Genomic DNA, 15,633 nt, shown 5'->3' with positions numbered 1-15,633 from the left:
AGGGCACGGGCAAGTCTGCCTGGGATCTGCAGTAGATTGGTTTAAAGAGAGGGCACAGGCATGTATCCTCTGTTTCTTGTGTGCTGGGATGTTCTCATTTTAAAACACCTTCTTGAGTAAGATCCCAACTTCATTACCAGAACAGACATGTCTCTTATAAATCTTTTCGTTTTTTTTTCTTGGTTTTTTTTTTTTTCAAGACAGGGTTTCTCTGAAGCTTTTTTAGAGCCTGTCCTGGAACTAGCTCTTGTAGACCAGGCTGGCCTCGAACTCACAGAGATCCGCCTGCCTCTGCCTCCCGAGTGCTGGGATTAAAGGCGTGCGCCACCACTGCCCGGCAATCTTTTCGTTTTGAGATCCATAATCTCAAAAGTAAGCCCCAAGTATGCAGTCCTATAAACTCCTCCACCCTGCCTGCCAGGCAATGTCTGCCTGTGTGAGCCCTCACCATAACTGAGGAGCTATGGGCAGTTTATGCCTGCTTGGGGAAAGACATCCAGTTTTCTTCAGTGTTGCTCTTGCTAGGCTGCCCACGCTTTAGTGGATGACCCTACACCCATGAACTTATAAGCAGTACTAATTTGACTCAGTGATATAATATATATGTATGCATATAAGTACTTGAAGTTAGGAGCATATGATATAGGTACTGTTGAAAGGAGCTAGAGGAAGAATGGGACTTGTATACGCTCAAAATACCTTGTGTACAGGCATGGCTCTCTCAAAAAATTAAAAACCAATTCCCCTTTGAAGAGGCTTATTACTCTTTGAAGCAATAATTCCCAGCTGGGATGCTACCTGGACAAGGAGGACACTGTTTTCATCACTGTATTAATCCCTTGATGTTTTGTGGTTTAATGAGATTATCGGAAGCGGTGGGACCATAGGATGTGGGTCCTAAAGGGAGAAAAATTGTCATTAGCTTGAGCCTTGGAAAGATCTGCCTTCTTTCCAGTCCTTCTTGTCTCTATTTCCTGGCCACAGTTAGCTGGGTAGCTCTTTTCCACCATATGCTTTTGTGGTCACCAAGACAGTAGCAAAAGAGCAAACTATTGGAATTATGAGTCAGAGTAAATGTTTATTCCTGTTAATTGTTTCTCTCAGGTATTTATTATAACAATGAAGCCATAACTAACAGAATGGCTCTACTGTGTGTATGTGTGGTCCAGAAAGACCAGTATCAGTTTGTTTATGGTCTAATGACTTGTGATAATTATAAAATTATTGTGTGACTAACATGGTCCTCAATCCCCCCGAAAGCCTGTCCCTGTCAAGAGCAGGTACACATGTGAAACTGGAATGCTAGTGTAGAACAGAAGAGACTTGGCATGGTCAGCTACTGCAGTCAGCTAGGCATGCTGGTTATTAGCATGAGGCTCTGGCGTGTTAGCATCGCAATTGATGTAGAAAGCAAACAGCTTCCACCATTCCTTCCTCTCATTAAAGACCAGCAATTCCCCCAATAGGCTGGACCAGACATTTCCCCACTGCTCACCATTGAAGATGAAGTGATGAAGTGATTTCCTCTCTGCAAAGGAATGTTTCAACACAGAGACCACTTCCTAGACAACTGATGTAATCTCTGCCTCATTTCCACTATTCCTCAGTAGAAAGATGAGCTTCATATGCAAAAGCCTAAAGTATAGCCTAAAAGTGAACTCTGGAGGTCAAAGGACATTAAAAACCTAACTAAAATAATTAAGAAAAGCAATTAAATGGCTACAGAAGAATATTCTCTTCCTCCCCTTCCTTCTTTTCTCCCATTACCTGCACACGAGTGAACACACAAGCACACACACACACACACACAGAGAGAGAGAGAGAGAGAGAGAGAGAGAGAGAGAGAGAGAGAGAGAGAGAGAGAGAAAACCATTAGATGGGCTGGAAAGCATTTGTCTCCTCCAGAAGATATAAAACTTAATCTTAGAAATTCTATACTCTCATTAGATTTTTATTCTCTCTTCCCCTTCTCTCAGCTCTTTTTTCTGTCCCTTACTTGCAAAGAATTGGATGTATATAACTGACTTTAGCTAGCAGTTCTTTGTTTGGGAATTGTTATGACCATTGTGTGGTTAGGCCTCTCTACCTAAAAATTAGATGTTTTCTCTCTGATTTTTCTCAATGCCCTTTGCTAACTTTTGCATCTAATAAATGGGTGCCCAGTTTACCTTCAAGCCTTCTTTTTATATGTATGTTTGAGCAATTAAAGATGTTTGAAAACACACAATGCTCAGAGGACTTTGGGTTGTGTAGATGGTTTTGTGTTACGAGCTATCTTATGCTCTTTCCCTCACCTAACATGCACTTCTGTGATTTGGCCACATGTTTACACCAGCTTTGCGTACTGCCTTTGACCACTGCATAGGACAGGACAGAGACCACAGTTTGCTTATATTACATTTTATATTTCATTCTCCCACTAGTGTGTACTCTGGAACACAGAAATGCGAGGTCATAAATCCTCTCTGACGTGGGTCTGTTTTGTTGTAGCCTTCTGTAAAGAAGCATAGACTTTTAAATTTCTAGTCAGGTCTCACTAGATTCCTCCCTAGAATAGCTCTACCCATGTTGATGTTGCTCAGTTATTCATTTGTATTTTTTTCTTGAAAAAAATATCCAACAATCATGATTTGTCTGGACCACGTAAATAATGTGGGAGACTTGAGTTCTACTTCCAGTTATGGAGCTCATGGTAGCTAATTTGCTTTCAGAAAAGATCTTCCCGGCCCACACTGGTGTGGTGAGATGCTTATTGCAGTATGTGATTGGAAGCTCCTGGCCTGGGAGTTACCCTGGTCAGGACTCCAACTCCCAGCTAGCCAAGCAATGATTCCCTCCCCTGGGGAGGGTCAGAACCACTCCCACAGGCCATTTAGCCTCCTGATGGAAAAAGGAACACGTGGCATCCCGTTTGTGTGGGTTCCTATTCCCGCCATGCTGTCTTGGTCCACCTGAGAGTGCTGCATTTATTAAACATGAGTATTTTAGCTCTGTCTAATCTGGTTTAATTGGAGTTATTTGCACTGGCGAAGCCGCTCATATTAAGATTAAACCAAACAGTATGAGGCACCAATATGCTAAGACTTCACCCTTTCCTGCATCCACACCGTTACCATATAGCTTTAAAATCCCTCCCACAAACAGTACCACCTATTTTCTCTCTCCCTTGATGGTGAGATGAATAGACAATGTAGGCTGAGAGTTTGGGCGTATGCAGTGTTTCTGCATATGTTCTTGTACTTCTGCCATCAGAAGGAAGAAAAACAAGCTATAGGTAGCACATTAGGCTTTTCTATTAGCCTGAAATTCCCATAACAAATCATTACGGACTTTGTTATCTGAAGCAAGAACAACTTATTCTCCACCATTCTGCCAGTCAGAATTTCAAAATGGGTCATGCTAAAATCAGAGTGTCAATAGGCTGTGTCCTTCTGGAGGCTCTAGGGATAATCGCCTTTCTTAGCCTTGCTACACTTTCTACAGGATTCTCAGACTCCATGGCTCATGGTGCCCTGGTTTACTTTTGAAGGCAGCAGCATCAGGCTGAGTCCCTGTTACTCTTGTCTTTCTCTGGTTTTCCTTCTGGCTCTTTCTCTGTCTCCTCTCCTTCCAGCTTCTAGTTTTCTCCGTGATTATAGGTAACTGTGGTGATTTGAATAGGAATGGCCCCCATAAACTCATGTGTTTGAAAGTTGGCCCATAGGGAGCGGCACTATTAGGAGGTGTGGCCTTGTTAGAGTAGGTGTGGCCTTGTTGGAGGAAGTATGTTACTGTGGAAGCGTACTTTGAGGTTTTATATACTCAAATTAGGCTGGCATACAGTCTCCTTCTGCTGCCTACAGATCAAGATGTAGAACTCCCAGCTCCTTCTCTAGCACCATGCCTGTCTGTACATTGCCATACTTCCTGCCATGACAACAACAGACTAAACCTAACTGAGACAATAATCCAGAAGAATGAAAGAGCACCTCCTTTAAAATTTACTTGCTAAACACCTTTATTTCACTGTAACGATGACTCTCTTGCACCAGGAGACTAAACATTCACATTCCTGGAGGACATATGCTCTAGAGGAAAGGTGAGCCATTTACACACACACATACAGTTTTTAACAATGGAAGCTATGTGGAACAAATCTGAACCTAAATTTTAGCCTGGATCCCAGCCCAGTAGAGATTGCCAGGATCCCTGCAATTGACCCCTGGACAAACCTACTAGTTATAATGTCAGTTAGCATGGTGTCTACACTGCTGGAGGAGTTTGATGTGCTTATGAGGATCAGTGGGTGAGTTATCTACAAACAGAATTTTACAGAGACTAGCTAAAAGAAGTTAGTGGTTTCATGGTTTCATTGGCTATCATTCATTGCCTGTCTTCTTTGTGTTAAAAATAGAAAATATTCTATTGCTTCTTTGTGGGATTTGTATAAATCTGCTGATTTCTGCATCCTTAACATCTTCCCCAGAATCTCTTTCCTCACATGACCCTGGGCTAGGGGTTGACAATGAGTAGCGCTCCAGTCATGTTCAGGAGAGAGAAGAGAAGGATAGTAATCTGTCCCTCAAGGCAGCCTTAGACAGTGGGATGAGAGGGATATTTGCCTCATAAATCCTATAAATCCTTATTTAATGCAAAGGTAAGGTTGGGTTGCTATATGGTGATTCAAATGATGATTCTGCCCTAAATTAGTCAAATTATCTTTGTCTAAAGTCAGGTAAACACTGAGATGATGCTTGCCCTTTCAAATAATTGCTGTCTTTGTCTTCTATGTCTAAATGAACCACTCATTAGCCATAGCAGTATATTCTAGAAAGCTAGTCTGCAATTACCTGTTCTGTACCATTTTAAAAATTAAAATTGCACTATTTATTATGTATGTGCATGTACCGTGGTACCTGTGGCAAGGTTTGATGAGAACTTGTGACAGTCTGTTCTCTCCTTTCACCATGTGGCTCTCAGGAGGCAAACTTAGGTTATTAGGTTTGGCAGCACACACTTCTACCTACCAAATCTTCTCAGCATTTTTTATGTTTCTAAACATTTAGTTAACTTGTAAAATTATTTTACTTATGTATCTATGTGAGGATATGTGCACATGGGTGAAGGTGACCACAGAGATCAAAAGAGCATTCCCAGGAGTGGAAGAGGTTGTAAACCACACACCATAGATGCTGGCAACTAAACTTTATTCCTCTGCAGGAAGAGTATGTGCTCTTAATCCCAGAGTCACCTCTTCAGCTCCATTTATTTTTAAAGTTATTTATTGGTGCTTACCCTTGAAAATGACAGCTTTCTACTCCATGTTTTCACACCCCTTTGGGTGTCTCACTGCTTTTCTCACCTTGCCTTATCATCCACTCTTTGCACATTCCGAGAGTCCTGATATTTGTCTATTGCCTTTTCGTGCTTTCTAGGGGCTTTGCCTTCCTGGCTTCTGGTTGCCTTCTGGATTCATTAGTGGTTCCTCTGGCCATTGTTCTTCAATCTTCATAATTCTCATACTCATGCTTTAAGCCCAGGAATCATGCATCCTGCTTCTGTGCAGAACATCCGCTCTGGAATTCTTAAAGCTTGTCTCTCGTTTAGTCTCATATCGAAGAGAGTTCTTGACTTGTCTAATATAATTTCCATACAAATAAAACTTACAGGCACTTGAAGGTTTAAAACCATTAGTTTTAAACTTTAGAAATCTAGTTTGTGCAAGAGTCATTTGAATTTCTGAGTTTACAATATAGAGAGGTTTTCAGACAAAATTTGCTTCTGATGTTTTTAACTTTCTTGCTTTTAAAATACTTTTAATTTAAAATAGAATTACTTCAGTTCCCCCTTCAATTTCTTCTTTCTAGCATCTCCCATGTTTCCTCGCTTCAACCCCTTCCATGATGCCCCATTTCAAATTGATAGCATATTTTTATTATTGTTTCACACAATATTTACACACACACACACACGTACATAATATATAAAATATAATGTGCTGAGTTCATTTTTGTTGTTTGTATGTATTTATGTGGTTTCAGGACTAGCTACTTGCCTTAGTTAGGTTACTATTGCTGTGAAGAGATACTATGACCATGGCAACTCTTATAAAGGAAAAACACTTAACTGAGGTGGCATCCAGTTCCAGAGGTTTAGTCAGTTACTACCATGGCAGAACATGATGGTCCTACACGTAGATATGTGCCGGAGAAATAGCCGAGTGTCCTACACCTTGGCTTGCAGATAACAGGAAGTGGTCTTAGGCACTGAGTGTGGCTTGAACATATATGAGACCTTAAAGTCCACCCGCACAGTGAAACACTTCCTCCAACAAGGACATGCCTCCTAATAATGCCACTACTTTTGGGGATCATTTTCTTTCAAACCACCACACCACGCCACTCTGTATGGGATAACCAATGAGAAGCTCATGCCTGGAAAAGGCTTGTTGTCCCTTTCTCAGGAGTCCTTGATTAACTGTAGCTTTTGTTGTTTCTATAAGTGGAAATATTCAAGATTTTCTCCGGTCCTGGTTAGTGTCTTGGTTCAGGTCTTGTTTATGCAGCCATTTCTAAGAAAGACACTCACACAACTGACATCAGGTATTATGGCTCTTGCAAACTTTTTTACCCCAGGCTCTGTGTTGCAGGTGTACCTCATGGGGCTTAGGTCTTCACAATCCATCGATATCCGAATTGTCTCTAGTTGTTTTTGTCATGATTTTCATTTGTTGTATAAAGAAGCTACACTTATATCTGTAAGTGTAAGAATAAGATTTGAGGAGCTGAAGAGATGGCTCGCTGACTACTCTTCCAGAAAACCTGGGTTTACTTCTCAGCACCCACATGGCCGTTCACAGCTGTCTATAAACTCCCGTTCCAGGGGATCTAACACCCTCACAAAGGCATTTAAAAATGAAGAATAAGATTTAGAATGCAGTAATGAGTTATGCTGACTTAGCAAAATGATCTCTTCTACAATTCCCAAACCTGGGTCTTAATTTAACATGGGTGTTTTCTTTACTGGAAGGATCACATTTCTGAATAAATCATGTCATGTTTGCAGCAGCCTTTTTCAAATATGGTACATCAGATAGTCACAGATAGTAGATTAGTAAAACCAAGAATGTGTCCACAAATTTTTGAGTAATATGAGAGCTACCAAAGTGAGACAGATTTCTTTTATGTAGTTTCTCTGAACCTCTTATATGCTAATTGAATTCTGAGACTTTATGATAAGAGGTAAAGTTTTCAGAATATCACCAAATATTTTTACTGCAAATCTTTTTTATTTAAGCAATATTTCTCGTATCTCACTGGATTCTAGGATTCTATGGAGCAAAATTTTCATAGAAAGGTTACAAGAGAGGCTTTGAAGAAACCTTTAATGATAAAGTACACAGATCAAAATAGTTCTCTCTCATAAGGGAAATTTGCCTCATTGAATCTGTAGTTAATTTGAATCTGTGAACCTGGAAAACAACCTGCAGGAGAGTTAGATACAGTCTTGACAACCATAAAAGACAATAGAACCAATTGCACATTGTGACCGCTTCCTGGTGGTGTTGCCCACCACAGACAAACATCCTCACCCATTTCAAAGGCACAGTGCATCCCAGAGAGCAGAACCCTGTTGTCACTTACTGCTTTGTTGTTACAGAAGTCACGGAGTGGAACTAGCTCTATTCACCTCCCCAGAAAAGGTCTATGTGGGGTAGTTTATAAGTATGTAGTATTACTATTTATACATGCTACTTTAAAAATCTAATATGCTAAACTGAGATAAACTGAGGCACCTCTAGTCTACAGTCTTCTATAATTATTAATCATAAAACGTAGCATCAAATCCTTAAAATAGAAATAGTTCTCTCACGAGGGAAATCTGCCTTTATGTAGTCCTGAGAATTGAACTCAGATTGTCAGCTTTGCACAAGCATTTACCTGCTGGAGCCATTTCACAGGACTGAGAATCAGGCATATCTTGAATAGCTGAAAGTCCTGACATCTTGATACAGCCAAAGGAGACATCCAGCAGAAGATGGAGCAAGCAGAAGACTACTCTGTGAACAGAAGTCTTGTGGGTCTACTATTGGAGATTCCATAAAAGTGACAAACTGCTCAGATGGCTTTAGTATCTAGGAGCTGCCTCATAAACAACCCAACAAACAAATAATGAAGTATGTATTAGTGCAGTCTTTGGGCGAAAGATCATGTGTGTTTTAATATTTAAATTTTACTGATGTAAGACTGGAGAAATGACTCAGTAGTTATGAATGCTGGCAGCTCTTCTGGAGGAACTGGGCTGGATTCCCAGCACCCATTTGGTGGGATACAACTGTGGATAAGTGCATTTCCCGGGATCAAATGCTCTCTTTTCTTCTCCACAAGCACCTGGCATGCATGGGGTACATAGAAATACGTGTAGGCAAAACAACACAAAGAGACATACACACACAAATAAAACAAACTTTTAAACTTTATGTCACACATGACTTTATGTCACGGCCAAGGATGGACACGAAGTCTTTGCTTTATTCATCAGAGGTATTCTGAGACCAGCCAGGTAAGCTGCCAGTGGCTTCCCCTTTTAGCAGCTCTGTTGTAAACTGTCCAGTGTCTCAGAAAAAGCTATGATGGTCTCCAGTGTAGAGTCCTGGGGTTGACCACCCAGTATTATCACGGGCAATATTTAAAGTCTCCATGAGATTAGAACTATGAAGCATGTACTTTCAATCACATCTGATTTCTGTTCCTTTTCTTGCCTTTAAAATGGCAAAGCTTTGAATCTATATAAACCTTGAAATAATCTCTTTAAGTGTTTGTGTCTGTGAGCATTTCTATTTTACTAGAGCAACTGAAGTCCCCGGGACATGTAAGTTGCTCACCTTTATCTGGCTTTCTGATAATGGCTCATGTGCTGGGATTTCATGTATTTATACATTTTCTTATTTCACTCAATCACTTTTCAATGATACATCTTCTTTCATGTCACAGGTATCTGTTCCAGAATGGCAGATGAGAAACTACAAAAATACTATTCAAATGCCAACTTGATATTTCTGGAAGCTATCTGCTCTCACAGTATTCAAATAACCTGGGGTCATTTTCAGGACTCATATTTATTCTTGAAATTTATTTGAATAGATTTGTATACAATAAATAACTTTATGTATGTACATAAATTACAGTCTGTTGTTTTATGCAATGTGATGAAAATAAATGGAAAATAATTCTATAAGATGTTCTTAAATAATGCCCAGCACCCTTTCTTGTTCACCCTTCAAACTGACAATGACTATGTATCTTTGTCTTTTAGTTAATACATCAACTTGAAGCAATTTTGAAGACGATGTTGGTAAATGTAGACCCATCTTAACTGTAGCCTGTAGCAGTAAATTCTCTTCTTCCACCATGTGAGTCTCAGGGATTGAACTCTGGCTTCCAGGCTTGGAAGCAAATACTTTTACTTGCTCAGTCATTCCCCTACTCCCTAGGCAGGATTTGAATTTCTAAACCAGTATAGCAGTTTGCCTATAGTGTATTCGGGAGCCTTGGTTATTTGAATTTGAAAATTGAGCTTTTTAAGATCTTCTGTGCCCATTTAGAAAGTTGTTATTTATTTCAAATAACCTGCTGTAATGTAGAGAAATGTGTAATGACACAAGTGACCTCAGGGATTTAATCTAAAGGAAAGTCACACATAATTGCAGATACTCTCAAAACGTACACATGTAAAATATATTATTATTCCTTATTTTTAGATGAGTAGATTAATTAGAGGCAAGCTATATTTAATCCACTCATTTAAAACTTTACATTTTTATTGGTTCTTTGAGAATTTGGTATCATGTTTTGGTCATATTCATTCCTTTTACTTCCCAACAGATGCACAGGCCTCTTCTCTACCCACCCATTTTTGTGCTGCCTTTTTTTGGTTTTATTTTTAACAACCATCAAGTCCACTTTGTATACTCTTGAATGTGTGACCTTCCACTGGAGCATGGGTGATGTACCATGATCTGTGCTGTAAAAGAAAGCAGACTCTACATCTCCCAGATTCAAAGCGGGGCTTTGATTTGGAATCCTGACTAGGGGCAGTGAGGAATGAAGAAAGGACTCATACACAGACACATGTGCAGAAAAGCTGGGTTCAGGTGTACTGTGCATGCTCTGATGGAGTAATGGAAACCTCAGTGTAAGTACTATGTACACAAAGGGGGAAAAGTTAGTTAGTTTCAGTGGGAGATCTTTGTAGTCTTGCTCTATAAACACCCAAAAAGAGGCAACTCAAGTTGTTAGTTTTTGTACATACTGATAAGTCTCCCATAAACAATTGTACTTGCATCAAACAAGGAAACATTTGCAAAATTCTGTCCTGATCCATCTGATCCATATCAGGAGTTTCTTGGCCTGTGTCCCATAGGGCCAAGTCCTTGAACCTCACCATGGCTATGTCCATGACAATAATACATACTCATTTGGGATCTCACTCATCAGGATTTCTGCCTCTCCCTACACCCAACAGTTATCAATTACTAATGGCACCTTGGCTAGTGGAGGGACTTGTGCCCTTTTCCCATCCATGTTAAGATATTGTTGGGCTTGAGGTTGCACAGGTCTTTCTTACGTGTACTGTCCCATCTGCTGTGGGTTCATTTGTGCAGCTGCCCTGTTGAGTCCAGAAGACACTGTTTCCTTGTAATAATCCACACCCTCTGGTTCTTATTCTTTTTTTCCCTACTCTCTTCTGCAATTAGTCCTGAGCCTTGGGACACGGGCTGTGACAGAGATGTCACATTTAGGACTGGGAATTCCATAATCTCTTAAATTTCCGCATTTTTACCAGTTGTTGGTCTCTGTACTAATTACAGTCTTCTGCAAATAGAAACTTCTCTGATGAGGGCTGATACAATGATGAATTTATGGGTATAATGATAAGCATTAGCAGCTGGGTTAGCAGAATAAGAGTAGCAGGCTCTCTCCAACAACAGATTCTGGGTCCCAGGAATAGTGCTGGGTACGGCTTTCAGTTTGTGCATTTGGTCTTAAATCCAATCCAAGTCATTGGTTATTCCCATGATGTTTGTGACACTATTGAACCAGTGAACATATCTTGCTTGTCCAGTCACTATTTTAGTTCACAGCTGGGTAAGATTTAGGATAACGTTTCCTCTAGTAGCATACAAAGTACTTGTCTTAGTTAGTTTCCCATTTCTGTGATGAAATGCCATGACAAAATTCAAGTTGGAGAAGCATGGTTTATTTGGCTTGCACTTCCACATTGTAGTCTATCTTTGAGGAAGGTTAGGACAGGAACTCAAACAGTGCATGAACCCAGAGGCAGGAGCTGATTTAGAGGCCATGGAGGCATGATGTTTATTGGCTTGCTAACCCTTTGTTCTTATAGATTCTAGGACCATCAGTCCAGGGATGTCACCATCCACCATGGACTGGTTCCTCTTTCATCAATCACAAATTAAGAAAATGTACTGGAGGGAGTTGGGAGGACCTTGGACTCAACATAGTGTAGAGAACCCTGATGGCTCTTTGGCCTGGAGAGAGAGGGAGTGGGGGTATGGGTGGAGGGGAGGGGAGGGAAGGGAGAGAAGGAGGGGAGGAGATGGCAATTTTTAATAAAAAATAAATAAACTGGAAACAAAAAAAATTAAAAAATAAATATCCCTTCACCAATCAAAAAAAAAAAAGAAAGAAAATGTACTAATTTTGGATCTTATGGTTCCCTTTATTCAGATAACTCTATCTTATGTCATGTTGCCATAAAGCTATTCAGGACATTACTTTCCAGCTCTATGAAAACTAACCAGTCAGTAATAGCTTGATATCTCCTTGTTCTGTGGCTTATGTGTGTAGTGTCTTTTGCAATAGAGTATACTTTTAAGTTCTGGAAGATAACCAAAAAGATTGTTCATAACCTATATTATTTTCATCTGACCCTAATCATAATGATAAAGATTAAAAGCAAATGACAACAAACACTGGCAAAGATGTGGGGAAAGGAGAACACTTATTCACTGTTGGTGGGGTGTGAAAACTGGTGCAACAACTATCGAAATCAGAATTGAGGTTGCTCAAGATACTAGAAACAGATTTCCCACATAAACCAGCTATACAACTTTATATACTGCTATAGAGATGCCTGTTTAACCATGTTCATTGCTGTTCTAGTCACAATAGTTAGGAAATGGATAGACAATGTAAAAGTAATATATTTATACAATAGAATTAAGAAAAATACAATTAGGTAAATAACCATTTTCAAGCGAGGAAAGTAAGATAACAAGAAAGAGAGATATTGCATGATTTCCCTCTTACATGAATTAATAGCTTTGAATCTTCTGATGTGTGTTTTACCTGGAGTAACCATAGAGGCCAATAAGGGAAAATTTATGGTAAGTGAGTGATCTAACTGAGGAGTCATAGTATAAATGCTTAAATGGGAAATGATAAAAGGGGAAAGGTTAAATTGTACTGGGTTGGGAAGGCAAGGTAGAACAAGGAATAGTGGAGAGATGATTAACACTAAAAAGCTTTCAAAAATTGTATGGAAACCTACCTACTACGGTAGATTCTTCTATGTACACACATGTAAAAAAATTTAGGCTCTATATTTCTCTCTGTTACAGAGAAAGCCTCATCTTCTAATGTGGTACTAGCCTCCCTGAAACATGATGGTGAGTGGATTTGATGGACTTGGCCATATTAAGCACCTGGTTACTAGGGCAGCCTTTAACACTGGCAAAGTGGACATTGTTGTGACCAATGATCCCTTCATTAACACCAACTACAGGTCTAAATTTTCCTGTATGATTTGGTGCATGGCAAGTTCCATTGCTCACTCAAGGCAGAGAACAGGAAACTTGTCATAAATGAGAATACCATCTCCATCTTCTAGGAGTGAGATCCCACCAACACCAGTGGAGTGATTCTAGTGGCAAGTACACTGAAGAGTCTACTGGTAGCTTCAAAACTGGGGTACAGTTGAAGGATAGAGCCAAAAGGGTCATCATCTCTGTCCCTTCTACTGATACCCCCATGTTTGTGATGGGTGTGAACCATAAGAAGTATGGCAACTTATTGTCAGCAATGCTTTCCTGTACCACCCAATACTCAGCACACTTAGCTAATGTCATCTATGACAACTTTGTCATTGTGAAAGGTCTCATGATCATGGTTTGGTGAAAGGATACTGCTAATTCATTTCCCGGTCACCCAGATCTGAATAATCATACAGAAACTATATTAATTCCAACATTGTTCATGTATATTTCTAGCTAGCTCTTATATCTTAAATTAACCCATTTCTATTAATCTGTGTGTCATCACGATGCTGTGGCCTACTGGTAAGGTTCTGGCAGGTGTCTTTCTCCTTTGACAACTACATGGCATCTCCCTGACTCCACCTAATCTCTCTATATATCTCTGTTTGGACTTTCTGTCTGGTTTTACTCTGCTAAGCCATTTGTCAAAACAGCTTTATTTATTAGCCAATAAAGGCAAGACATGTAGAGAAGGACATCCCACATCAATAGTTCATGATATCACTGCCACTTAGAATTCTGTGGATGGTTCCTTGATGGAGGAGTGTCTATGTGTTACTTTCATTATTAATAAAAAAAACTGCCTTGGCCCTTTAATAGAACAGAAAATTAGGTAGGCAGAGTAAACAGAACAGAATTCTGGGAAAGAGAGGGGAGACGCTTCAGGCAGTCACCATATGAAGTCGCCATGCCTCTCCTCTCCATGATGGATACAGGTTAAGATCTCTCCTGGTAAGCTACCCCTCGTGGTGCTATGTAGATTACTAAATATGGGTTAAAGCAAGATATGAGAATTAGCCAATAAGGTTAAAACTAATGGGCCAGGCAGGGTTTAAAAGAATACAGTTTCCGTATAATTATTTTGGGTAAAGCTAGCCGGGTGGCGGGACGCAGCCCGTCGCTCCATCTACAGTTCCTCTGAGACGCTGTGGTGTGATAGCCTGGAAGTTGCCCAGGTCATCATCCCTGCACCCACTGTGGCTGATCAGGCTGTAGGCAATGCCATTTCAGAGCTTTCAGGCATGGCCTGTTCCTACCACAAGTGTATCTGTTGTGGGTCTGACATGCCACCTGGAGAAAGCTGCCACGTAAGATGATATCAAGAAGGTAGTGAAGCAGGCATTGGAGGGTCAAATAAAGGCCATTCTGTGCTACTCTGAGGACCAAGTTGTCTCTTGCTACTTTAACCATGACTCCCACTCTTCTTCCTTTGATTGTGAGGTATGCATCTCTCTCAATGATAACTTGGTCAAGTTCATTTCCTGGTATGACAGTAAAATGGCTACAGCAATGGGGTAGCCTCATGGGCCTACATGGTCTCCAAGAGTATGTAGACCAGCAAGAACAAGAGGACGAGAGAAGCTTTTGGCTCCTCAAGAATCCCTATCTCAGTTCAGCCCTAATACTGAACTACTTCCCTCACATTTTCTATTGCCCCAAAAGAAGAGAAGTGGTTTATGAAGTTCTACTATTGAATACCTTCAGTAAAGTTCACTGTACCTCTTAAAAGAGAGGGAGGGTGGGAAGGAGGGAGGGAGAGAGGGAAAGAGAGAGAGAGAAAGAGAGAGATTAAATAGAGATATCCTACAATGGGGTATTATTTCCACTATTAGGCACCCAGGCTAGAAAGTGAAAGTCCATTGCCAGGAATGGCTACTACTTTGGGAGTTGTTGACCAGAGAGTTCCCATAGATTCCTAAACTTCATAACATATAAGTGGCAAATGATTTAAAACAAATAAGCAAAAATTAATCACAACTATGAAATGAATGTTTATGGCTGGTCAAATATGTTAAAAAAACCCCACTGTGTTCTCAAGGGTATAATATAGTGCTAAATCCATACTTAGTATAAACAGATATAGAAATAAATTTTGGGATGGCTTTGAAAGATGTATTTTAAAATTCATGACATATTACCCTCTGACCCAGAAATTCTACTTTTAGAACTTTGCCCTGCAGGTATTCTTACAACAATTTTCTTTCCAATCCTATTTGTAGCATTAAAAAATTAGGGATATTACAGAAGACTCCCCATGGAGAATTGCTTAAATGAATTCTGATCTAAATATATAGTAGGATATTCTATAGTTACCCAAAATAATAAGATAAAGTTATATGTAATATGGAAAAATTACAAAGATATATTTTATAGTGAAGAAAATTTTCTAAACACTATTTATAGCATTTCGTGATCTTATATAAAGTGTATATCTGTAAACATCTACAAGCTCTGAAAGTATCCAAAGCATTCACTCATGGGTAGCAGATATAGCCAGCTCACCCTACTGTCGCTCCCTGCTGTTTCAGACCCTTGGTCCATCTCCAGTATTCCTGATGGAGCTTTGTTCTCCACACGGCTCCTTTGTTTGCAATGTATAATCCTATGGCTATTCTGAGCAAGTAAAGGTTTTTGTCTTTTATTGAAAATAGGTTTTTTTTCTGTAATGTATTCTGATTATAGAATTTATCTACTCTCAGCTCCTTCCTAACTTCCCTCTCATCCTGTCCCACTCTTATTCCATATCTCCTTAGCAAATAAACAGGCATTAACTGCACAACAGAAGTTTTCTTTCTAGAGTCCTGGAGGATCCTGCT

General features: G+C 39.9%; 1 pseudogene; it reads left to right on the top strand.

Moving 5' to 3' along the window:
• Positions 1–12,664: 12,664 nt before the first annotated feature.
• LOC119815295 lies at positions 12,665–13,178 on the top strand (annotated as a pseudogene).
• The last annotated feature ends 2,455 nt before the right edge of the window (positions 13,179–15,633 follow it).

Source organism: Arvicola amphibius, chromosome 5, assembly GCF_903992535.2.
Source record: "Arvicola amphibius chromosome 5, mArvAmp1.2, whole genome shotgun sequence".
Taxonomy (NCBI): Eukaryota; Metazoa; Chordata; class Mammalia; order Rodentia; family Cricetidae; genus Arvicola; species Arvicola amphibius.
Note: the sequence above shows the minus strand (reverse complement) of the source record. Positions and strands in the feature narration are given on the sequence as shown.